A 27,787-nucleotide genomic window follows, 5' to 3' on the forward strand; every position below is an offset into this window, starting at 1 on the left:
AAGGGAATTGGATAAATACTTGAAGGGGTAATAATTGTAGGGTTGCTAGGAAAAAACAGGGAAGTGGGACTAATTGGATAGCTCTTTCAAAAAGCCAGCACAGGCACGATGGGCCGAATGGCCTCCTTCTGTGCTGCATCATTCTTAACAGCCAATGGCCACATTTTCCTGTGCATTTGCAGCTCACACCAGGGAACAAGGGCTTCTGGGGTCCCCGCCCCAGCAAAACTTCAATTTTTGGGCTTGTGTGTAGCATGCATCATCATTATGCACAAGTCATTTGTGCATTTTATATGCATTTTGGCTTTTTGACTGGGTCAGGTACACTGTTCAGACCAAGGAAAACCTCACTTTAAACTGCAGATGTGGAATTCCCACTCTTGACAGTGTATGAGGTAAATACTTGGCATACTTTAATTTACAAATTTGTGATGCCCAGGTATGAATAATGGGAAATTGGGCACATAAATAGGCAGAGGGGGGCAAACTGAGTATGCGGAGGGGAAGCTGTATGATCTGTACTGGTTAATTAAAGATCATTTAATTAGCATTACTCAGAAAAATAGAACAATTATCTGGCGTATGCACAAGAGGGGATGCTATCCCAATATTCATGACATCAACATTCAACAATCTTTTGGTCAATTTGCTCATAATAAGAACAAACCAAACATGACAAACATTTCTAGATTGTGAATCTGACATATAACTACATTTATTCATTAGCTCCTAATTTATCCATCTGTTAGAAGGCAGAAACATCAATTAATTATATTTCAGAATGCACTGGGACAGTAACACATTTCCACTTAAAAGTCTGTGTGAAGTAAATGAAATACAATACTAATACTAAACAGATTTTTGGTTGTTGGTGACTTTAGCCTTATTTACCTCCATTAGTGTTAGATTAGATTTGCATGTGGTTTTAATGCAGCAAATTTTTCTTTGACAAGCTGAAATGTTTTTAAAAGGAGCATTTAATCCTTTTTTCACACTGCCAACTCCTGACTCAAACAGTTTGCTTTTATTTTGGGTAAAAAAATTCCAGATTTTCTTTTTTACTACTTACAAGTCACATATTAAGCACCTCAATTACTTTGTAGGAATGTGGAATTCAGAATACTGCAAAGAGTCTGATAATAAATGCCTTTTACAGTGATGAAAACTGTTGTTGATATAACTGTTCAAGCAATAGCTCACCCACCCAACCACCCACGCTGCATTCTATTACCAGCCTGGCTTCTGTACAGACGTGCTGTTGACAATAAATTTCTGTAGTGACACCTTCCGCAAATCTCACTTGCATTGCAAAACAAGTGCTTGGCTGCCACACCACGGTGATCCTTCCATTTATATCAAGCATATATATGTTTGGACCTTACTGCCAAAATGTTTTCAACAGTGAGCGAATATGGATAATATTTTTTTTCCCCAAACAGCATTCCACACACCACTGAATTTAATACTTTCATTTAATGAGTTGTGCAGGTTGATGAATCATTTTCTCAAATATAATTTGTTTTTGTGAATACTGTAGATCAGTGGTTCACAACTTTTTTTTTTGCTGAGCCCCTCCTTCGGGACATTCAAGTCCGATGCACGACCCCCTCTTTCTCAGAAATGGTATTTTGGGGTAGATTTTCTCTTTGTCTCATCAGTATATTGTTTGCCATTCTGTAGCCGTTACTTACTTTGATTTTAGTTTTTCAGTTATTTAGGGCATGTTCCCAGAACACACCGTCTCATGCAGACCTCTATGCGACAACACACTGCACAGTTTCACATCTTTGTCCACTTAATAGGGAGAAAACAACGTGAATGAAATGTTAAACACTTCTGCTTGAATCAGAGTAAAATTCAAGTTGGTACAGAGATCATAAGCCTAGCTTTAAACTGAATATTACAAGTGACAGTTTATATAATGGCAAATAATCACAGAATCACAGAAACCCCACAGTGCAGATAGAGGCCATTTCGGCCCATCGAGCCTGCACCGACACATATCCCACCCGATCCCCGTAACCCCTACACCAACACATATCCCACCCTATCACCACGTATTTAATCCCCCTAACACTAAGGGTCAATTTATCATAGCCAATCAACCTAAACCCGCACATCTTTGGACTGTGGGAGGAAACCGGAGCACCCGGAGGAAACCCAAATAACTTAAAATTCTGTTTGATATGCTCATCAGAAAAAGATTTAGAATAGCACAAGTATGCCTCTATGTTTAAAGGAAATATTCTATTTAATGAGTGCATAAATTTATAGAATATAGAAGGCCAATAAGTAGATTATATTCACACACACCTGCAGGCTTTCTACTTGGCGTCCTCAATCTCTGCAGAGCTTTTGACACTTTTAAAATAAATGCATCTATATATTTAGCACAGTACACCTTTATGTAGGTGATCCACTAACCTCTAGTCAACCATTTTGGGTAGAGGGACTGACATGGTAATAAGCCCTGTGAGATTGAAAATGAACCATGCACTGCTAGAGAAATGGGGTCAGGCTGTAGCGGAGAGGAAATATGTGCTGAAAGTCTTCTATATGGGCGCAGTTTTAAAATGGAAAGCCTATATAGGACAGAGGCATAATCATCTATTTTTGTTGTTTCAACTGACATAGAGGAAGCCTGTGAAGGAAAACTACAGTTTGCTTCTAACTATTGGCCCAGATTTTGCTGGAGTAGGGCATCTCGCAGCACGTCCTGTTAGTTACAGTTTTTCCCTTCAGCGTGAAAAATGTTTGCCCTGCATGCTGCTGGAAGTGTGAGCTGATAACGGCGTGGCGAGGGCAACGGGACACCTGGGATCTTGGTGAACAACGGGACCAACAGTGTATCTCCTTAACCAAATGAGATTTAAGGATTGAGGGGGGGGGGGGGGGAAACTGAGAGGAACAAGAGAGAAGGAAATAGGGTGAATTAGATTCAAATCAGGTACAGAAAGAGAAATAAAGAGAGAAGAAAATTTGATTGAGAGAGAGAGAGAGAGAGACAGAAATGAAAAGAAAGAAAAATTTAATTTTGAAATTTTATAAATCTCCAACAACAATTTACTACCTGTAAAAGTGAGACTCCACAGTTTCAATTGTTCCCTTTCTGGGCTCGTGAAATTGAGTGGTATTGCAGGAACATAAACCTAGTCATTAAAAAGGTACTTATGCTGTTAAGTAGCAACCCTAACTTTCTGCGACGAGTTTAATTGGCAATTAATGTGCAAATTCAGCAATTTGGTTGAGGGCAAGCTGCAGTTTTCATGAGGCTAGGCGGAGCGACGCAAATTGGCCCGCAAATTGCAGAAATTCGCAATTCAGGGGGTATCGCTTCCTCATCACAAGTTGCTGCACAATTTACACATTAATAATGACGTGCACATTAAACTCGCCATTATTTTGGCAGAAAAATCTGGGCCTTTGTTTGTTGCTAATATTGACTGCAGCTGGGGAGGCCAGATCATCTGTTCCTACTGATACTGTACGTCTTTTTCAGCGTCCCAAACCTGCTCTTTTTTCCTGTTACAGAACATCTTCAAGATTAACTTTGTGTAAATTTCTAATCTTAAAAAAAAAACTGTTCATGCAAAGTGGGAAATGCTATAGGCAAGTACAAAATGTCTGCAGTTTTGACAGTAATGTTACTATCATATGTCTGTCACATGAAATGCTGAAATGTGCACTGTATGCCTGGCTGCATATCCCAATCAAGAATTTGATGTAATGGACTTTTTTAACAGTCTGATATTTGAAATCAGGATTAAAATACATTAGGTTGTAACACTGCCTTTAGGCTCCATAAAACACTGCATTATAAATAGATTCATTATAATCTGTGTTCTCCGTTAATAGAGGAGCTACAAGCAATTTTGGTATAATTGCAGTCGATCAACAGGCTTGTAAAAGAGGTCACTACTGTGTATAAAGCCATCTAACCTTCCTAATTTAGTTGTGTACAAATATATTTAAAGACTGTATTCTTGCTAGATTGTTCAGGTTAGGCCACAGATGATACTGTATTTCTAAACATGTAAGCTGACCCTTTATGAAAATGCTCCCATAAATGGACCATGAAGAAAGGTTCAAAATTGTGGCACGGAATGGCACCTACCAAATCACATGACTGAACGGTTTGCAAATTGCTTCACCATTGCAGAAGCAGTCACGCATAGCAAAAAATATTCAAATGTAATAAAACCGGTTTAAAAGGTGAAAAATGTATTTTATACAATGAAAGTGTTGATGTGTCTCACAAATATATTGTGGAACACGAATCCAGTTGAACAGAACACTCCCACGACCACTCATGCCTGCTGTTTGAATACTGTATGACGGAGTATCCTTTATATATAAGTGAGAACCTTCAAAATGCAGAAGATCAAGATTGACAAAAAAACTAACCAGACTTGCATGTCACAGGAATTGCAAACCAAAAGACATTTATTAAAACTGAACAGTTGTATGTTTTTTTTAAAATCTAAAAGAACCCATCTTTAAACGCTAAAAAAAACACATAATTTGATTAATATTTTTAAATTACTGCTGTTAAGCAAATCCACTTTTCAATAAAATGTAATTACATTTTACTTTCACCTCCAGAGACCTTTTCGCAGTTATGACATGCAGCCTGATTGCATCATCATGCAGCAGATTGTAAGAGACAAACCAACCATGACAGGATTTTTTTTTCCAGAAACTGTCACAATTTCAGCTGGTGATACAACAGAAGGAAAAGGCTGGGAAGCAGCTCTTCTACCTCAGGGAGATTAGATTCCTGATTGTGATAAAATAGTTTCCCAATAATTTACCATGCATCGACAAGTCTACTTTCACGGAGACCAAATCAGGAAAAAGAAAAACAGAACAACAGCATCAAGTATGTTTTGCCGTACAACTTGTGCCGTAAAATGCAGACAGGGACAAATGGGATTGCTTACAAAGTTAATGTGCACCAAAAAGTATCCTGAAAGTCAGAAAAGTATTATTTTTAAACGTCTGATGTCTTATGATAAAAAAATTCAGATTACGTGACGTCTTTGCTTCCTTTGGCATTATCATTTGACTTTTGCGCAATTGGGAATCTTGGTCAAGATTCCAATATTTCTGAGGAGCCAATTAATCTCACTCAGAATTTAAACAGCAAACTGTTTAGCATCTGCTGCAGAGCACTAACCCAATGCTTAATATGTGGGGATGCTGAAACAGAGGATGGTCGTAGATCAGTGATCTGTACAAGCTGGACGATTTCAACACCTGCAAGTTGCAGGCTCAAGTAATTCAGATTTATTACCAGCCACTTGTTTTCAGATGTTCAAAACATTACATTCAATCTGAACAATCGCTCAAATCTGAACGTCATTTACCCGCAGAATGATAGTCAACTTTGTCTTCGTTCAAATGAAAGTATATTTTCTTTGGAGCTTTATCCCAGCCACCGTAGCTCTGATGACATCGTTTTGTGAGGCTAGTGATTGTAATGCTTCTCAGTACTGAAGAAAAATGTCAACATCAAAACTTAATTGACAAAGATGACTCTTTGAGTTTACTGTACAAATACTGGAAGTTAAGATAAACTTTATTTGCTAACTTAGACTGCTAAAAATCTGCATTTTAAAAATCATACTAAATTCTTGAAGAACCACGAATGCAGATGCTGGATGACAAAAATTATGTGGAGTTATGGAATTTCTGCTCCACGCATCTTTTTCTCAGAAAGGTTATTTTTAAAAAATAACCTTCTAGAATGGGGAAAATTATGGTGTTGTTAAGCAGTGTGTCATACAGCATTAAGACATGGCTTCAGGTCTGTGAGTCCCCTATCGCCAAGTCTGAATTCTCATCTAAACCAATGATCAGGCTTTATAAGCATGATGAAATATGGAAGGGAAAAAAAAACAAAATGCAAAATATACATATATATCTATCTTGTTTTGATATATGTAATAAATCACAATGGTGTAAAAAGTTGGCTTAGAACAGAGGTGTCCATACGCAAGTTCAAATCCCAGCACAGCAGGTGGGGAATTTAAAATTCAGTTAATTAAATAAATCTGGCATAAAAAGCTAGCATCAGTAATGGTGACCATGAAACCACCGGATTGTCGTAAAATCCCATCTGGTTCACTCATGTCCTTTAGGGAAGGAAACCTGCCGTCCTTACCCAGTCTGGCCTACATGTGACTCCAGACCCACAGCAATGTGCTTGACTCTTAACTGCCCGCTGAAATGGCTTAGCAATCCACACTGTCGCCTGCTACGATGCACTGGTTCAAGGCGGCAGCTCACCACCACCTCTCAAGGGCAATTAGGGATGGGCAATAAATGCTGGCCTTGCCAGCGATGCCCACATCCTGTGAATGAATAAATACATTTTTTTTTACAAGTTTAGGGGGAAGAATAATATTGGAATGATGTGCAAATTTACTCTTAAATCAGTGTTTTCTTATCAAGTTTACCTTCATGTGAAGTTAACTTTAAACACCAAATTTCATTGATCAAAATATGGACTCATGGAAAATAAATATTAGTGTTCACTTCGGTGTAAAATACAAAAAAAATACAAAGTTACTTTTTTTGTTTATCCAGGAAATGCTTTTAAAACACTCAAACATTAGGAATGCAAAGACAATCTTTTATTGTATTTGATATTGGACGGGAAAGCATCACACGGGACATTCAGTGCTCAAAGAGTTAACGTCAGCCTGCAGCAAATCCTGTTCAAACTGGAATAGCATTTGGAAGGTGCTGTCAAGCATTTCCCCACAGAGAGGGTGGGAAAAAAATGGAAAGTGAGCCACGCTGTGCCACTCTCGTGCATCTCCTAGTGGTCAGTTCAGGAATGGCACTGTCAGAGGTGTGGAACCAGGTTACCTGCTTATCCTCAGTCAGAAAATGGCATAGGTTATTGGTGTATGTTTGTGTGCATAAGGAAGAAAGAATTGGGAAACCCAAGATGCTTAAAGAATAGTTTTAGAAACAGAAAATTTCACGGAGAAATGACATAAAATTCCAAGTAGATAATTATGGGCCAATAAAAAGGGCTAACCAAAATGCCGAAATAAAAAACATGAAATATCAACTGATGACAATACCTTCCAGAATATTAAATTGTCAAAACAGAAAGTGCACCACACCATTTGAGGAATTCTATTTTAAATTCAGTCCGAGCAAGAAAGGACACTTGCATTTATCGAGCCATTATGGATCTGTTGGTGTTCAATACACTGCTGTAAAATGTGGCATTTAATAATCAACATTGAAGTTGACAAGGTTAGTTACATGGAAGCCTGCCCACAATCTCACACTATCGGCCAAATAAATGCAAGCTGCATAACAGCTATTACAACCTCACCGCAAAAGAAAATTCCATATGAAACAAGGAAAAGCAGTCAAAACTTTCCCACACTAGAATTAGAACAATTTTCTTAAAAGTACACAGGAGAATTCATTAATAAAAGATTAAGCTGCTTAACTTTTAGGAATGGTAGTGAGCAATACAAAAATAAAATCACGCATTTTTTCTTTTAATTGATGAAGTAAAATTTGATACACAGGTACAGTAGTATAAAGCGTAAAGCTCGATGTGTGATACAGCTCCAGGCTATTTGCCTTCATATCAACATGCAGAAATATGCCACTGCTTGTACTGCAGGGCAAGCATACAGTTCATCCCCTGCAGGTGGCAATTCACACACTGCAGTTACAAAAATGAGTGGATGCCAAAAAAAATTAAAGCACGAGCATGAAGAGGCATAAAGCATGGAATACTCCTTAAATACAGACTACAAGCAGGTAGGAAGAAACGCAAAGTCATGACACATACCAATTATTTTCAGTCTCGTTTCCCCCCACCCCCCAATAATTTGACAGGAATACTTACAAGGAAAAATGCCTACTGTTAATGGAAATAGCAATAAAACATGTTTTATTCGCTTTATTGCCAACCTTCTGGATAAAAGCAACAGGTTAGACATATCTGTCTGATAACTCTATGTTTTCAGAAGACAATAAAGCATCTCATAAACTAGAGCAGTGTAAACCCACTGGTTAGTCTTGTGCAGAACCACTTAGCTGCCACTGAAGCAGGAGTCCAAGGACAGACGATAAACTGAACTACTGCAGACTACAAATTGACAGCTTTCCTGCCAGCCTCCCTGAATGCCTGGAGAATTCACACTGCCCACAAGAATTGCATGTGCTAAAGATGCTAAACCAGGAATCAAATCATTCCATCTAAAAAAAAAAATTGATCACTTACAGTTTTTCTGTCTACAAACTAGACGGAGTCACTTGTAACACATTACAATCCTGAAGTGAGCACTGGATATTTCAGACTGAATAACTAAACCTGGAGATTAGAATGAAGCTGCATTTACAACAGTTCTTTCTTTGAGTTGGCTCGGAATAGATTATTTAAAACACAATCACTCTCTAAATGGAATAAACACAAGTAAAAAGATCCCAAAATCGTCGATAATAACAATGTACCGACAATGTACTAAAATTAGAAGAAAATCTTTCATTGTCCCCAGCCAACAAGCAGAATGAAGGAGACAGCTTGTACAATATGATTTGCTTTTTGGTATTCCAGAAGTAATATTTCTGTAATTCAATTACCTTCTAGGAACACATACAGTCGGAAACATAATGCATCACTCTCCCCAAGCAACACTATCCACACCATTTTCTCCACAGCCACAGTCTCTGAGAAAGGCAAAAATCCTAACAAGTCACAATCAAATCTACCAGTTAAAAAGCCTCAGATTTTTATGCAGCCGCTCCGGTTACTTACTTGGCTATGTTATAATCACAAATCCAAAATGATTTCAATTATACAGCAGACTAATCACAGTTCAGCATCTGTATGGGGTTGATAAGTAGGACTACATTACATGAGTCCCACTGCAGACTGTACCATCTCAGCAGAGGAGCAGGGGAACCTGAATTTCTCGGATAATATGTTATTAATAAACTGTGAGTGAAGACACCACTTAAGCTCCTGGGTCTCAGGTCTTCCGACCAGGACTAAATCAGGGGGCAGAGGATACTGCACCAAGCAAGGATGAACGAGAAATATTTTTAAATTGCACTGTACAGCATCATTTAGCAAATTTCAGTTTATCCCTGTGGGGCAGTGACAAATATGGAAGATGGCACACCACCAGGAACATGCCACTTAATCAGAATAGGGAGAAACCTTCAAGGACACAGACCGTCAACCTTCATCAGCAACACTGCACAATTATACACCTCTGCACTCACCTACTTTCTTCCTGAATTGAACATCTGTAGGATTTATGGGAAATTGTGCATAAATCCTCTCTCTTTTTTAACCATTCATACTTTGCATCTTTTTCCCCCACTTAAACCCTTGCCAAAAAATTTGCTTGTCCCAAACTTGTTACTTTCTTGTCAAGCAATGTAACAATTACAGAATTCAAAACAAAGATATAAAATGTAATATAAAATGTTATTCCAGTCTTCACGCCATTTAATCACAGAGTGCTTTAACTCTACATGTACTACAGAGCTAACACTGCCACAAGAATTTGTGCACTGAAGATGGTAAACCAGGAATAAATGAATTCCCTCGAATAGGCAAATATTGAAATTCCACAGGGGCTTTCACTGGTCTCCCAGTGGAACCCCAGGAAAACAGCAATGTGTCTGTAGCACCAGGTCTCCACCACTTCTGGGAGTCTTCTCAATGCCTTGTAAGGGGCAATACTTTCATTTGCCCCTTACAAGGCAAATTATTGGCAGTGGCAGGGCCAGGGACAAGGACTCCCTGCATCAGGAGATACCCCTCCTGAGCTTCAGTTGAAACGCATTGTAATGACAGCCAGTGGGTGGTCAGGGTGAAGGCTGAGCAACCATAACTGCTGGGCTTGTGACCTGAGGAGGTTTGGGGCCATAATGTGAAGCACAAATAGAGGGCATCACTTGCAAGACATTACAATTGAAAAAATTTTATAAAACCAATTCTTTTTCATAATTCATACTCTTCATCTGCCATGCTTCTGAACCATCTAATATGGGGTTTGGTTTTTGAAAATGTATTTATTTTGTTTACAGAAATGATATACAATTTGTGACCTACCATCCTGGCTATGATGATCACACCTTATTTCATTAACTTGAGGATATTTCACACAAGCACAATATTTGCCAAGAGCACTTGTGGTATCAATCAACCCTGAACGGAGGTGGCACTCTTCGAATGCAGTATGCCATTTGTTAGAAGTGCCAGCTCAAGTAATCGCTTGCATTTTATGGAGCACCGTTGCAGAACCATATATAGTAGCGGTGACAGATGCAAAAACACAACTTACACTGACAAAAACGTAATCAAACGTGGACTCAGTTAGTTAGCAAAGAGGCTAGCTTGATAGGAGATATTAAGGCAAGGGAAATCCTGAAGGTTACTGTGGCTATTGTCTTGTTTATTGATAAATTAAACCTGGTTTTTCCATGGAGCAGTTGCATTCACTCGAGTTATTGCATCATAGGGGATGCCATTATAGAAATCCAAAGGTAACACAGTGGTTAGTGACTATGCTGCCTTAAGCTGAGCAGACAATTCCAGGCCAGTTCACGGCCTTAGACAGTTAACAAAAAACAGCTATATTGATGCTATCTCAGTCTCTGTCACTTGCTCCTCTGAATACCAATACAACTATTTGAACAATAAACCACAGCACACTAAAATGAGGTAAAGATATGACCTTGCAGGTATGTTGCTTCCACCCGCCCCGGACCCCCGCCTCCCACCCCCCACCGGCCGCAGCCGCCCCCCCCCACCCAGCCGCCCCCCCACCTCCCACCCCCCACCGGCCGCCCCCCCCACCACCGCCCCACAGTCTCATAAGGGCTACAGCACAATGTAGGGCACAACAGTGCAGGAAAAAAAAGGCAATTTCAGTGCATAAAGTAATGCAGCTAATTATTCCAAATCATATGTGATATTAAGCAATAAAATATGTACAAGTAGTACAATTAAACTTAAATATCTGATCAAGAGGTTTAGAAACCCCAGCTTAATGACTATAATTAGTGCAGCTACTGCTACGCACATTTGATACACATGGGGCAAGAAAGGATAACATTTTCAGAGACATGATAAAACTTATAGCTCAGAAACATTAGGAATATTCTCAAAAGCTCTCACTCAGACCCCAAATGCAGTTTTTTTTTTAGGTGGTTCTTTAGGTTTCTACATCAAAATAAGGACTTTTTCCCCTCAAGACTACTTCAAATCTTTCTCCCTCTGCCATAAACAACTTCAAAATACAAAATAGAGCACATGCAACATATTGGAAGCCAACTTGTATGGAACACTGAACAGCCCTAAAAAAACTTGTATGCAAGTGGGAACTGACTGTCCTGGTACAATTTCACTTTCTCTCTCTCCCTGCTTCTTCCAAACCCTCCCAGTTGACCCAGCTTTCTCTGCTGCCCCTTCCCCCATCTCCACTTGTCCACTCGTTATGCCCATTCCTCCCAACTTCCTTCTACTTCTACTCAACCTCCAGGTGAGGGAGTGTCAGAATTGTGTTATGGAAGATTGTTCAATTCTATGCCTCTTTGTGTAGGTGAAACTTGTCTATCATATTGGAACTCGCTCGCTGTTTCACCAAGAGGGAGCAGAAACAGGCTATAAGAAGGTGGGTAAAAAGGACAAAGACAGATGAGGGCTATGGCATGGGAAAACTAGGCTTTCCAGGCCACATTTTTCACTCATAACAGCATAAATCCAACACAAATATCTAACTGAAATGCCTTTGAATCCAAAACAACTCAGACTGCAGTCAAGACCTACCCAAGATGCTGGTCTGTTGACCATATTTCCTGCTGATTGGCTTCCACATTTGTTATGCATCATTTTGTGAACCTGTTCTTTCTCAGCTGAAAGTACCAACAATTTGTTTGTTTCTGTATCACAACTGAAGAGGTAGAGGTCTGCACTGAAAAAGTTTTGAAAATCTGTGTCAACTTCTGTACACCTAATATTTCACCTTGAGGGCTTTTAAGTAATAACAACAACTTGCATTATTATAGTGCCTTTAACGTAGTAAAACGGCCCAAGGCACTTCACAGGACCGTTGTCAAACAAAATTTGACACAAAGCCACATAAGATGATGTTGACCAAAAAGCATGGTCAAAGAGTTAGATTTTAAGAAACGTCTTAAAGGAGGAGGGAGAGGTAGAGGTTTAGGGAGGGAGCTTAAAGGCACGGCCTCCAGTGGTGGAGTAATAAAAAGCGGGGACGTGCAAGAGTCTTGAATTGAAGGAGTGCAGAAATCTCGTAGGGTTGTAGACTTGGAGGAGGTTACAGAGATAGGGAGGGAGATAACAAGTGATTTTTGGTGCTATGCTCCATTAAAGTGCATTACACTTATCACAATGATGAACTTTAAAGATTCAAAACTTCACAAAAGGATTAACAGATCTGAAAGATTAAAATAATGGAAATATTCTTGATTTGAGAAATAGCACAATACCAAGGTTCACTGTTCAAATGCTACAGGCATGGAATTAGAGTTGCTAATCTACTTGTATCAATTTCCTGCATTCTATGCTGCTATAGCAAGGACACACGTCTGTCATGTTAACCATGTTTTACACATGTACAACTTGAACTTATGCTCACTGCTGAACGGGAAATCCAATTATTTATATATATATATATTAGACGTGTACAAAAGTATAAACTTTGACATTTTAAATCTCTGCAAACGGTAACTAAATTAAATGTTGCATTGTGGGAGTAACTTGTTCACAAGCTATGAATGGAAGAAGTTTAAATTCCAAGATGCAAAATTCAACTATATACAGTCCTAAATAATTGTGATCATTCTGAACGTTATCAGTTTTAATAAATCAATATGGAAATTTGGACCGTTCACACACAATTACCTTTCTTTTATGACAATGGTGGCATGTGTCAGAAATACCCTCATAAATGTGATTATTGTTTTTAAATGTTACAATCGCAATGGCAAAAATAAAATATGGAGGGGGCAGGGCAATTTTCCCCACCGTCTCTCCCACCCCGCCCCTCACCCCCTTGCCTGAAAAATGAGCAGCCACGCCTCCCCTTGGAGGCCTTGGCTTCCCCTTGCATGCCTGAGGCCTGCCTGATGCAATTTTCAAGTGAATCTGTAAATGGGCAAACGGCACTCCTGTCCAAAGCAAGGGGTTGTTTCCATATGCAAATCAGGGTCCTACCATGTTGTATGACCCCCGATTGTAGTTATGAAGCACAATGGGTCATTTTACTGTCCTCCTCCCAAATGGCCAGCTGGAGCAAAGCAGCAATTTGGCGCCTGCAGCTAGCTAGCTACATTGAAATGAGGCTCGAACCTGAAATGGCTTTGGTCTCCCGGCGCCGGCTTTGGGCGGGCAAAGTCCACTGGTTTCACTCCAATCTTGGGCAAGAGTCGAAAATCCCTGTCCCCCATCACTGAGCTACAACCTATATAGCTCTGTAAAATATAAAGAGCACTGTGGGCTAAATTCAATAGCCCACTGAAAAATGGGCGGGAGTATCGCGATGCACAACTAGCCTGCGCCTGTTGAGTCCGATGCAGACAGCACATAAACTTCATGCTGCTGCTAATTTAAATGATAGTAGTGTGCAGCCCCGTGCAGAACGCAATGTTGAGTGGCTGCAGGCCTCAGCAGGGGGCCCAAGTTCATGCCGGGCGAGCACTACTTAAAGCCAGCCTTCACTTCTTAAAGGAGGTGTATTCTGGCTGGAACAGGTGGTGGATGTGTCTGGGGAAGACATTCTTAGCAAGAAGGTGGCGTACTAATGGTATAACAAGGGAGAGCGCGGGCTCGAAGATTTTCCGACGCAATAGTGCTGGAGGTGGACAGGAGGAGAGAGGTCCTCTATCCTCTATCCATAGGGGGCCAGGAGACCCTCCAGACAAACTGCAAGAAGGCAATGGGAGCAGATAGCCGTTGCAGTCAATGCCAGCAGTGTAGCCCCGAGGATCTGGATACAGTGCCGCAAGAAGTTTAATGACCTCACGAGTGGTCAAGGTCAATGAATTCATCTCAAATGCCATATCCTTACAACTGAAACACTAGACTCAGACACTGCTCAATTCACCACCCTCCCCATCCCCCTTCACTCACCTACCAATAATCTCTAACAATCATGATTCATAGCTCATATTCATAGCTTCACCTCACCCTCACACGCTTAACGCTGCTGCAAGCCTCACACCCACATCTCACAGCTTGCACACACTGTCAGCTATTCACCCAATAGGCAGGCACATCACCCAAACATATTGCACCACACTCACTGACACACTTCCCTCTCTCTTGCAGGGCAAGGTGGCTCATAACCGGAGGCAGCAGGGGCTACCTGCGGGGAGACCGTCACGCCTGCATGACCTAAACCCCATGGAGGAGATGGTGCTGGAGATTATTGGAGTGGCCATTGCTGAGCCCATGGCCAGCGGTGGGCCTTAAACAGTCAAAGATGACAGTATCTTGATACCTAATCCTCTTTCTCACATCCCACTTTCCCCTCATCCCACAATCTCTTCTGATTTACAAGCTGCAGATCATAAACATGCACCTCTTGCTTCCCCCCTCCCCTCGCCACAACCTTACCCTTGTGACTATCTCCTTTCAGATATCCAAGAACTGCAACCTGGCCAGGCAGTGGTGGAGGAGCAAGAACTGGAAGAGGAAGAAAGCAGTGATGCTTAAGAAACAGCACCGTTACTCGATTTCATACTCGCAGCCACCAGCTCAGATACTGACACTCCACGTACTTTAGATGATAGGTTAGACACGGGATTTGCGCGTGGGGAGACTCCAGGCATGAGTGGTCTGCAGCCTGGGCAGGGGGCAAGGGTAGCGCAGGTGCCAACTCCCCAGAGAGCGAGGTTGCACACGGGTTCTGCTGCAGAGGACGCAGATGAGGATTTCAATAGGGCTGCCTACAGAAGAAGGCTGATGGGTATGCACAACGAAATGCTTGGTGCATTGGCAGGCCTACCATAAAGCCTGCGTGCAGTGTCAAGGAGCATGGAGAGGTCCGGCAGAAACCTTGCCCAGGGCTTTGCGCAGAGCTTGGAGCCCATCCTTTCCAGCATGGAAGTGATGGCCAATTCCATTAGTGCACTTGTGGACCCAACCATGATGCAGCATCTGTGGCCGATGTCTCAGTTTCCATTGCAGCACAAGTAGAAGCCACCCAACATCTGGGTGCTGCAGTGGAAGCTCAGTCTTCTGTCATGCAAGCTCAGCTTGCTGCCAGACAAGCTCAGACTGCTGCCATCGTGGTTGCGGTTACCAGTGTAGAAAGAGGTTTGCAGGGTGTAACAGCAATCTGTCCTCAGACACATTACGAGGATTGCTGAGGCGCCACCCCGAGGTAATGGCAGTGGCTCCGTGGAGGACAAACCTGCTGTCCTCTCTCAGGATGACAGCATTCGTCCTCCCACCACTGCCACTCCGCCAGTGCCCTCGCTGTTGCCTGTCAGCCAGCCAGCCCGAACTGTTGCCACCTATGCCAAGACGGTGCAGTCCGAAGCCAGGCCTTCCAGGCCCAGAACTGCTCGAGGTTGTCCTCCAAGGCCATCTGCAGTCTCCCCCACAAAGTCAGCAGCCTTCCCCTGGGGTAGCACTGCGTAGGCACACTAGGACAGGCAAAGGCACACGGAAGACAGGCACTAAGGGAATGCACAAGGGTGATTAGTTGACTTTGGTATGTAATATTGGATGGTTGATTTCTAAATATGCTTTGGAATTTTTTTTTGTGGTGGCTTTTATTGTAGCATTGTGGCCAAGAGGATGCTATGATGGTCAGTAATAGAGGGAAGGTAAGCAATGTTCCCTTTTATATATTTTTTTGATGGGTGGTCCCTTTAACTCCTCCTCCTCAGCTCTTCGCCATATACCTGGTGGCGAGGGCTGTGCCCTCATGGTGGCGAGATTGTGCAGCGTTCAGCAGACCACGACGAATCTTGAGACGTGCTCTGGCGAGTATTGCAGGGCTCCTCCAGAGCGGTCCAAGCAGTGGAAGCATTGTTTAAGCACCTGAATGGTCTGCTCGATCATATTCCATGTGGCATCATGGTTTTCGTTATATGCATGCTGCCCACATGTGCTTGGGTTGCGCACCAGAGTCACGAGCCAGGTGGTCAGCGGAAAGCCCTCGTCACCCAGTAGCCACCCTCTGGTTTATCGTGTTGGCTCAAGTGCGGATTCTACAGTGGACTGCCGCAGGACGAAGGCATCCTGACTGCTGCCAGGAAACCGAGCATTGACCGGCATGATGTGCTGAGCATGGTCGTACACCAGCTGGGTTACACACCAGCTGGACATTCAGGAAGTGGAATCCCTTCCGGTTGCAGTACATCTCCGGAGCCCGCAAAATGATGTGTGTGCAGTCAATGGAACCCTGCCCCAATGGGAAGCCTGCTATCCTGGCGAAGCCACGTGCTCGCTCCACCTGCTTCTCTGGCAAAAGAGAATTAAATGTATTCACCTCTCTTTCCATACAGAGCCTCAGTGACCCCCCTTATGCAACAGTGCACGGCAAAACCGGGAGATGTTGGAAATATTGCCTGCTGCAGCCTGGAAGAAGCCCAACACATCAAAATTCATGGCCACGCTCACCTTCACTGCCACTGGCAATGCCATGCTCTGAGGCTACAGTTCTGCCTGCGACAGGTGGCAGATTTCAGTGAACACCTCCTTAGTGAAGCGGAGATGTCACATACATTGTTCCTCGCTCTGCCGCCTCTGCTCATGCCGCAGGCATGCTGTGGGCCAAGGGGAATACAAACTATGGCACCCAAGTCTGAGCAACTGGTCTGAGCAAAAGCCTTCAAGTAACCTGCCACACCACTCTCTGGAGACTTCAGCAACTTCAAGTAAGATAACAAACCACCAAACACTTCTACAAACTCACCAAGAGCCAGTAGAAATCAAGCAGCAACGAACCTGAAAGCAGGTGATGATCCCTTTAACTAACACTGGTTGGGGGGTCCTTCCTGCTGCTTAATGCATGTTCCGCTGTGCGAGGTTAAGAGAGGGGCGTTAGCTGGAGCATGGAGGTCGGAAATGGCAGCACTGGTGTCAAATCAGCATTACATTCTGACTGACGTCACAATCTGCCTACTCTGCATACGTCCGGGAAGTGCGCACGCTCACAGCGCGGACGCCATTTTGGACCCAAGACGGCACTTGTAGCGCCAAAAAACAGGAGCCAAATTTTGCGGCATAGAGCTTACTGATATAGCTCAACGTAAACTCGAGGAACAGCACCTCATCTTCCGATTAGGCACTTTACAGCCTTCCGGACTCAATATCGAGTTCAACAATTTCAGATCATAACCTCGGCTCCCATTATTTTTTATCCACACCTTTGTTTTGGTTTTCCCCCCCTTTCCTTTTTTTTCCTCTCTCCCACATGGCAGCTGTCTCCCATTCAGCCAGTGCATTTCACACCTAATCTAGAGCTGTCTTTTGTCTCCACTAGTCCTATTACCATCTCGTCTCGTTTTGAATACCTCTTAATGTCTCTTCTCTTTTGTTCTCTCCCAGCCTGGCCTCTTAATCTATTTCATTCCCTGTGCCTCTTTAGTCTTGATAAAGGGTTTTGACCCAAAACGTCGACTCTAATTTCTCTCCACGGATGTTGCCTGGCCTGCTGAGTTTTTCCAGCATTTTCTGTTGTTATCACTGATATAGATATGTCTTTACAAACACTGCTTATAAAAACTGTTACATTTAATATTTACTGAAATTTATAAATTTATTTAGATGTCACTGCTCAGGTTTCATAATCTTGGAAAAAATTGATCTTACCGATAGAAAAATTAAGCAATGCAGTGAGTCATGCAAGCAACCGAAGATAAGAAATCATAAAATACACAGATTGCGAAGCTGCCAAAGTTTCTTCAGTGGGCTTTCTCTCTGACATGAACCAATCATCAAGCTATTAACCTCACCACTCGTTTCATCCGGCATCAGTCCATTCCACCTACACTTCGATTGCTATCTGCAATGCTGCTTTTACCTCATCTAATGCTCTGAGTCATCTCGCTGTCACCTGGTGACACAAACCAGCTGACAGCACAGAGCAAAATCCCATCACATTGTGCCCTGCCGAATAACAATGAACCCACCACAATGCAGATGTGGCAACAGGACGCAGCTGCCAATCCACGAGAATCAGTTTGTGGCACGTGGTTTTCAGTTACCGTGCAAAGGTTTGTGCTCATTTCTCAATGTCTACGTTTGCACTTATTAATAAAGCTGTGACATTCTGTTATTTTAAACAGGCAAAAATCAGCACATTTTCTCAAATGTTCAGCACAATGTAATTGATATACGTGCGCGTGCGAACAATTGTGTTTAATCACTCACTAATGACATATTTTGGTTCTCTGCTGTTTATTAGTTGCCATCAATATTTAATCTTTGCATTGGTCATTGCAAACTCGTGTCATCTCGACTCAGTTGACAGTACTCTTACATCGGAATCAGAATGTTGTGAATTCAAGGCCCACCCCAGGACTTGCGCACAGGAAACTAGGTTAACACTCCAGTGCAGTAATGACGGAGCAGTGTCCTTCAGATGAGATGTTAAGCTGAGGTCCAGTTTAAGGCCTAGTCCTGTGGTTCGAGTAAAAGTTAAAAGATCTCATGGCACTATTCAAAGAAGTGCAGAGAGTTCTTCTGGTGTCCTGGCTAACAGCTGTCGTTCAAATAACAGAACCAAAAATAAATTATTGGTCCTTCCTCTCATTGTTGTTTGTGGAACAGTTTTGTGCAAAATGGATGCTCTGATTGTCTACGTAACAACGGGCCAAAATGTTTGTGAAGTGCTTTGGAACATCCTGAATGATGTGATTCAGTGCTATGTAAATGCCATTTTCCCCAACTTATCTAAGCATAATTCAGAGGGCACATGGAGAGGATTTCCCCTCTGCATTATATCTATATAGTACATTAAAAAAATCTTATGTTGGTGTGCACTTTATGTAAATTTCTGCCATTATAAATTCCTCTGTCCACATTTATAATGGAAATTTCCTATTTAAACTTGGCACACTGTAATTACACCCTCCCACCAGTGAAGGTGCTGCAGCAACACGGGTTGTGCGAGGGTGTAATTACAACGTGACAAGTTTACATAGGCAGTTTTCATTATAAACAGGGACATATTTAAAGTAAGGACAGAAAGTATGACTTTAAAATGGGGACTGAATTACATCTGCACACCCTGGTCCAATTATCTCTTCCTATCGCAACTCTATCTTTTCTCCCCTTGTCCAGTCTCTTCCCACCTACATCTGCGACTCTTCGGACGCCCTCCGCCACTTTAACAGTTTCCAGTTTCCTGGCCCCAACCGCCTCCTTTACACCATGGACGTACAATCCCTCTACACCTCCACCCCCCACCAGGATGGCCTGAGGGCGCTCCGCTTCTTCCTTGAACAGAGGCCCGACCAGTCCCAATCCACCACCACCCTCCTCCGCCTGGCTAAACTTGTTCTCGCATTGAACAACTTCTCCTTTAACTCCACTCATTTCCTCCAAATCAAAGGTGTTGCTATGGGTACCCGCATGGGTCCTAGCTATGCCTGCCTTTTCGTGGGATATGTGGAACACTCTTTGTTCCAGTCCTACTCGGGTCCCCTCCCTCACCTCTTTTTCCGGTATATTGATGACTGTATCGGTGCCGTTTCCTGCCCTCGCCCTGAACTAGACAATTTCATTCACTTTGCCTCCAATTTCCACCCTTCCCTCACCTTCACATGGTTCATCTCCGACTCTTCCCTTCCCTTCCTCAACTTGTCCGTCTCCATCTCTGGGGATAGGTTATTGACCAACATTCACTACAAGCCCACTGACTCCCACAGCTACCTGGACTACACTTCCTCCCACCCCGCCTCCTGTAAGGACTCTATTCCATTCTCCCAGTTTCTCCGTCTCCGCCGCATCTGCTCCGACGATGCCACCTTCCACACCAGTGCTTCCGACATGTCTTCCTTTTTCCTCAACCGAGGATTCTCCTCTACCATGGTTGACACGGCCCTCGACTGTGTCTGTTCTATCTCCCGCACTTCTGCCCTCACCCCTGCCCCTCCCTCCCGGAACCATGATAGGGTTCCCCTTGTCCTCACCTTTCACCCCAGCAGCCTCCACATTCAACGGATCACCCGCCGCCATTTCCACCACCTCCAAAGTGATCCCACCACCAAACACATCTTCCCCTCCCCTCCCCTTTCAGCATTCCATAGGGACCGCTCCCTCCGGGACTCCCTAGTCCACTCCTCTATCACCCCCAGCACCCCTTCCCCTGGCACCTTCCCGTGCAAGCGCAGGAGATGCAACACCTGCCCTTATACCTCCCCCCTTCCCACTGCCCAGGGCCCCAAACACCCCTTCCAGGTGAAACAGCGATTTACTTGTACTTCTTGCAATCTAGTATACTGTATTCGCTGCTCACGATGCGGTCTCCTCTACATTGGGGAGACCAAACGCAGATTGGGTGATCGCTTTGCGGAACACCTCCGTTCAGTCCGTAAGGGTGACTCTGAGCTTCCGGTCGCCTGTCATTTTAATTCACCGCCCCATTCCCACTCGGACCTCACCGTCCTCTTGCATTGTTCCACGGAAGCTCAGCATTGTTCCACGGAAGCTCAGCGTAAACTCAAGGAACAGCACCTCATCTTCCGATTAGGCACTTTACAGCCTTCTGGACTCAATATTGAGTTCAACAATTTCAGATCATAACCTCGGCCCCTATTACATTTTTACTTATTTTTTATCCCCACCTTTGTTTTGGCCCTCCACCCCCCCTGTTTCCTTCTCTCCCACATGGCAGCTGTCTCCCATTCTGCCAGCACGTTTCACACCTAATCTGAGCCGTCTTTTGTCTCCACTAGTCCTATCACCATCTCGTCTCATTTTGAATACATCTTATGTCTCTTCTCTTTTGTTCTCTCCCAGCCTGGCCTCTCAATCTATTTCATTTCCTGTGCCTTTCCAGTCTTGACAAAGAGTTTGACCCGAAACGTTGACTCTATTTCTCTCTCCACGGATGTTGCCTGGCCTGCTGAGTTTTTCCAGCATTTTCTGTTGTTATTTCTGGTCCAATTATCTTCCACCTTCTAACCCTGCTTCACCTAGACAGCACTTGGTCCTCACTCCCTACGTGTAATGACATGGGAAATCAACTAGTATGCAGTGAAATCTTAGCCCATTTATAAAGAATGCTGTTACTATTTTGCTAAACATGGCACATCTAAGAATTCTAGACAGAACTATTCCAGAGGCCACTTGAGACACATTTGTATCACGTGAACAGGAAAATTTCCATATCTAGGTTTTCCAAAGGCTGGTTTTATAGTTCATAATTGATCTGAAAAGAACCTCTTTGTAGATCAAAAACATTTGCCTGCAGTTGTGGTAGAGATCCTGCAGCTGCAGGGATGCATAAATTGGTAAGTATTTGTATAATGTATCTGTTCAAAGTACTAAATAACGATGAAAACTGTCACTATGATTTTGTTAGTTTCATAAATACTACAGGATTTCACACAGCTATCCATTTCATGATCGTTTCCATTTTCCTTTCAATGATTCACCAATATTATAATTAAGTCCCACTCCAGAGACTTGAGCACAAAATTCAGTGCAGGACTGAGGGAGGGCTACACTGTCTGAGGTGCTGTTTTTCAGATAAGACATTAAACTGAGGGCCCATCTGCCCTCTTGGGTGGCATAGAGATACTCAGAGCATCTCGCAACATGTCACAATACATCAGAGTAATCCATCATGCCCATCTAAATTTGAACATTTTACTTGCACATTTGGCCAGGAAGAATCAAAATTGTTGCCAACTGAATTGAAAAGTCATGCTACTTGACTCAACAATGTTATCGCGCTTGATGTCTTCAGACATGGCAACCATGAGTAAGCAAATTGTTCTATGGTCTGACATTCTACAAAGTCATTCACATGTGGAAGAACAAGAGGTGCAGATAGACAGCTGAAGTGAGTCAGGTTATGGTTCTTTCACAGACATTCAACTTCTCCTAATGCTCATCGGTGTACTTAAAAACACTGGAGTATATTTTAACTCCAGAAACGGAACAGGCAGGCAGCAGGCAGAATGCCTGGCCATCCCTGTTGGCAAGAGGCCTGGTCCATTTTGAGGGCATGACCTCATTACCATTGTGACGGTAAACTGCACGCCCCGATTGGGCATCCCGCTGCAGCTCTCCGGCTCCAGGCCAACCAACATCAGGCCGACCTGGCTGACAGACACAGGTAGGTCTGGGGATGGGATGGGATGGGATGGGGTGGGGACAATCGCAAAGTAGGCAGCAGTAGCCCACATTATTATTCTGGAGGCTGGAGGAGCTCCTCTTGGTCGTACAAAAATAATTCTTTATGTACATTTTTGGGGCTTCTTCCTCACCGCCTAGTTCAAATGGGCGGAGCAGGCACATTGCATCAGGGACCTATGTACCCAATAGGACCGTGATTTGCATACAGTAATGAGGCTCCGGCTTGATTCAGGCAGGCACCTGGGTCACCCAGCAAAAGGCCCCAGGAAATATGGCAGCAGGGCGATAACTGCACGGTAAATGGTGCACAGCGATTTAAACTCCGCTACTGCCTCGTTTCTGACGGGCAAGCCGAGTTAAAATTGGCCCTACTATTTCGGTATGTTGGCCGTTTTAGCACGAACTACCGTACTCCCATACAAATAACCAATCTCAACTGACAACTTTAACTATCCTCCATGGAGACTTCATCAGTCCTTGGCCTGGGTTTGTTGGATGCAGCGATTCCAAATATTGGATTCATTCCATGTGAAAGGGCAGAAAATGATAAAACAAACCCGTCCAGCAAAGTTTGCTGCTTGCCATTCAACAGTTGTAGCATTAAAAATCCCACTTTCTCAAATAAAAGAGGAAACAGGCAACATGAAGAATTTTTAAAAAGCAGACTGGAGGCAGACATGTACAAGGCACAGGCAACTATGGGAGGAATAGGAAATATGAAAGATAAATCTCAGAATCAGAATAATACTGTGCAAATACAAGCCACTGGCCCATCAAACCTGTGCCAGTGTTTTTCTCTACAAAGAGAAGGCAGGAGAGAGATGATAACCATTTATCTATTTTATAGAAAATATAAATATATTATAGTGTGTTAACCCATTGGTCTTTACAAGGTAATATAGATATAACTTATTATAATTATCCAATGGTTTAAAAGCACTGAATGAGCCTCAGATCCTGATGAATTAATTAATTCTTCTCAAAAGAAATTAGGATTTTCCAACAAACAAAAGAAACTAAAAATGCTGCCTTTTCACGGACAGCATTTAAGCTAAAAAACTGGTGGGTCATTGGCGAATTCCTCTTAAAAGGAATCTGCAGGAGAATGTCCCCCAGTGGGATAAACTACATATAAATCCTAATTCATTCATCACAACTGTTTCATTCTTACAAAGCTCAAAGTTGAAATACTTTGCCTGTTTATGCACAACCAATAAGTAATGCTAAGTTACATCTAAAGGACTTCATCAAACATAATTAGAAAGAAACTATAGTTAGAAAAAAAGCTTCATAAAAGCGATACAAAACAGGCATATATCATGAACATAATTTGCAATATAGCATTTCTTACTTTATCTTGTAACTTCAAGGCAAATCGATCCTTTGTTAAATTATAGTAATCTATGCTATAATAAACCTTGTTGGTACACTTTCCTGTATCACACGGTTTTGCAAACTCATCAAACATCACAGGTCGAGGTCAGGCCACAGTACTACCTGACGAATACGACTGGTCCAAAAACATTAATTAGAGCTTAAATAACCCACTGCCATTTTCAAGAAAAACTAGACAACTTACACTATGTAGAATAGGAAGACTTTACTCTAATTTTGTAGTTCTCACGATCTAAATCACCTTGAACCCATGGGTTAACCTTAGCTCACTCTCAGCTGCTCATAATCTCTAATAATTACTTAACTATGATCACAGCTTACTATGATCATAGCAAATGATAAAACGTAATGGGGGAGAAATTGGTATGTGTTGCACATAAGGTGTAAAACATGCGCAATGTACACCGATCTCGGGGCACAAAGTCATGCGCCTGATCTGCGTTGCCGGCATGGCCGCGCCATATTGGTCCTCGCTGTTTTGAAGCATCCTTGGCGGTCGCCTGAAAGCAACGTTTCAGGACCCTTCTGCGAGATTTGTGAAAAACGAGGTGGAGCATGCACCATGCATGCTCTGACTAAAATTTCCAGTTCTACGACAGCCTAACCAGCGGTTCTCAAAGGGACCATTGGAGGCTGCAGAAAAGGTCAGTGCATTTTTTTGAACTTGTATTTATGTGGAGCCGGCAAGGAGCAGGAGAGCTCATCCCGGCTCCACTGTATCACTTTGCGATCATGCCTCTCATTCTTTTCCCCCCACAAGCAGCCCAAATTTGCCCCACGATTATTGAGATGAACAATTTGGGGAATCTTCAAGCCAACTTCTTGGGGCTCACACTGCATGTGTCTTTTTAAATGATGCCATTTGTATTGCTTCTAATGCTTGATTAATTTTGCTACTTTCCCTGTTCCCACTCTAAAGTAATGAATTAATGAAATAACTCAAACTTGGATTTCATAAATACATTAATTATAGGATTAAAATGTTTCAGTATATTTATGTTGATTTGGGTGCTGTGGATTTTAGGATGTTTCAGTGCAGCATGTGGGACTGATCATACGTTATTTATTAAATTATGCCATTAAAAGAACTTGCATTTATATAGCACCATTCATGACATCATCCAAAAGACAGCACCTCTGACAGTGCAGCGATCCCTCAGTACTGCACTGGAGTGTCAGCCTAGATTTTTTGCTTAAGTCTCTGGAGTGGGACTCAAACCCACAACCTTCTGAATCAGAGGCAAGAGTGTCACCAACTGATCCAAGGGTGACACCTTGCAAAGCAAAAATACTTATTCATTTTCAGTATTTCACTTCAAATCATAAAGAACAATTTTGAATACAGCTACTCATTATTTCAATGTGCTCTACAATTCCACCAATTTAAACTGCTATATAATATTTTGTTTTTGATAATAAACAAAAATATGTAAGCATTTTAAATCAAAGTTTCCCAGTTAAAGTATTTTTGATTGTGTAATGCAACCTAGCTTCTAAATGTAATGGACTCAAGAAATGTCAAGGCAAATAAAATAATGTCCATGGAAAAGAAATTTGGCGGGGTGTAAAATGGGCGCCCGTTATACACCCTGCCTGATTTTCTTTGAGTGACTTCAGGGGAAAGGAAAATTGGGCAGGTTGTATAACAAGCAGCCAATCCGCCCCCACCGAAGTTGAATTTTACCCCCATGGACTCCACAAAATGACAGCGTATTTTCTTACATTGAAAGGACACTACACGACTGCTTCATGTGCAGTCCCACCGTCGTCCAGCTGGGTGGGACTGCACTCGCCTGGTTCCATTCTTATCTATCTAATCGTAGCCAGAGAATCACCTGCAACGGTTTCTCTTCCCGCTCCCGCATTGTTACCTCTGATGTTCCAAGAATATATCCTTGGCTCCCTCCTATTTCTCATCTTCATGTTGCCCCTTGGCAACGTCATCCGAAAACACAGCCTCAGTTTCCACATGTACGCTGACGACACCCAGCTCTACCTCACTAACACTTCTCTCGACCCCTCCACGGTCTCTAAATTGTCTGACTGCTTGTCTGTGATGAAATAACTCTGTGTTCTGGCATTTGTATTGTCTGTTGTTGTTGTTGTACTTGCTAATGTCTAGAATGTTCTACAGATGTAACCACTAAGGCTCCTCCCTAGCCCTGCCCCTCTGGATCCTCCGGATTGGTGTGAGTCTTACTCATAAGGGCTGGGTCGGTGATGAATGATGGCTGCCTTGTGTTAACTTGATGCCATGTTCTTACTTAATAAAAGCCTTTAGTTTTAAGCTTTAACCTCTTGGATTCAGGCAGTTATTTGGCACATCATTGTCAGACATCCAGTTCTGGATGAGCAGAAATTTTCTCCAATTAAATATTGGGAAGACCAAAGCCATCGCTTTCGGTCCCCGCTACAAACTCCGTTCCCTAGCCACTGACTCCATCCCTCCCACTAACATCTGTCTGAGGCTTAACCACACTGTTCGCAACCTTGGTGTCATATTTGACCCTGAAATGAGATCTGACCACATATCGGCAGCATAACTAAGAATGCCTATTTCCACCTCTGTAACATCGCCCATCTCCGCACTTGCCTCAGCTCATCCGCTGTTGAAACCCTCATCCATGCCTTTATTACCTCTAGACTCGACTATTCCAACGCACTCCTGACTGGCCTCCCACATTCTGCCCTACGTAAACTTGAGGTGATCCAAAACTCGGCCCGAGTCCTAACTCGCGCCAAGTCCTGTTCACCCATCATCCCTGTGCTCCTGGTTAGCAACGCCGCGATTTCAAAATTCTCATCCTTGCTTTCAAACCCCTCCATGGCCTCGCCCCTCCCCATCTCTGTAATCTCCTTCAGCCCCACAACCCCACCCCCCCACCCAGAGATATCTGCGCTCCTCTAATTCCGGCCTCTTGAGCAACCCTGATTATAATCACTCAACCATTGGTGGCCGTGCCTTCGCTCTGGAATTCCCTGCCTAAACCTCTCCGCCTCGTTACCTCTCTTTCCTCCTTTAAGACGCTCCTTAAAACCTACCTCTTTGACCAAGCTTTTGGTCACCTGCCCTAATTTCTCCTTATGTGGCTTGGTGTCAAATTTTTTGTCTTTTAATACTCCCGTGAAGCGCCTTAGGACGTTTTACTACGTTAAAGGCACTATATAAATACAAGTTGTTGTTGATGAACATATGCTCCAGAAATATCCCTGAGACTTTACTCAGTCTGGAAGAAAAATTCAGCCAAGTTTTCAAGTGACCCCTTTTTGTCTTTGCAGATAAACTGAAAAGATCGGCCAATAAAAGTTATTCCCAATCAAACAGACGTTTTGCATTCAAGATTTATTTTTGGGTTCTCTTTATAAATGAATTTGTCAGGATTATGGTCAACTTATATAAATGCAAATGATTATGCACTCTGTCTTCAACAAAACTACATATAAATGTAGCCATAAATATTAGATTACGGGACTGATTTTCATACATCAGCCTACCAGCCCAATTCCACAACTGAGAAGCCTCATTTGAATTTGAGGAATGGTCGGGCCTCAAATAAGTTTGGTCGGCAAGCTGCCAGGAAATCCGCTGGCTCCTCCACAGAGCCAAGCCAGGAATGTAGAGGGTGGGAAATCTGACCAAGCAGTAAGTGGGAGTTTAAGTACAAGGCGTAAAATCTATTTGTCTCTCCTTAAATGCTGGCAGACATCCTGCTTATTGAGATACGGTATTGCGATTTTGTGCAGCAGGATGGTAGCTATTCCTGCTGGTACCAAGCAAACAGAAATCTTGCAGTAACCTTGAGCCAGGTTACCTCCAAGAGGATGTCTAGGTAATAAAACATAAACTATCCCTTTCTTTCAGTCTTTTTTTCCCTCAATTTTCTTGTAAAGCAACCTGAAGTGATGTTAGACGTCATAAGAACATAAGAAATAGGAGCAGGAGTAGGCCATACGGCCCCTCGGGCCTGCTCCGCCATTCAATAGGATCATGGCTGATCCGAATCTAGACTCACGTCCACTTCCCTGCCCTCTCCCCATAACCCCTAATTCCCT

The 27,787-nt window shown here is 42.8% G+C and overlaps 1 protein-coding gene across 13 annotated transcripts in view; it reads right to left on the reverse strand.

Annotated features, from left to right (window-relative positions):
* The window catches only part of atp2b2 (ATPase plasma membrane Ca2+ transporting 2), a 784,580-nt gene that overhangs the window by 488,982 nt on the left and 267,811 nt on the right, over positions 1-27,787 (reverse strand). Inside the window, exon 1 of one of the 13 annotated variants that reach the window (XM_086001790.1) lies at positions 8,795-9,000. The exons of the other annotated variants lie outside the window; for them this stretch is intronic. The gene's annotated coding sequence lies outside the window, so the exon portion shown is untranslated. Of the gene's footprint in view, positions 1-8,794; positions 9,001-27,787 lie in introns of those variants that run through there. 13 annotated transcript variants of the gene reach the window in all.

Source organism: Somniosus microcephalus, chromosome 11, assembly GCF_052327205.1.
Source record: "Somniosus microcephalus isolate GS21.2 chromosome 11, FLI_Smic_1.0, whole genome shotgun sequence".
Classification (NCBI taxonomy): Eukaryota; Metazoa; Chordata; class Chondrichthyes; order Squaliformes; family Somniosidae; genus Somniosus; species Somniosus microcephalus.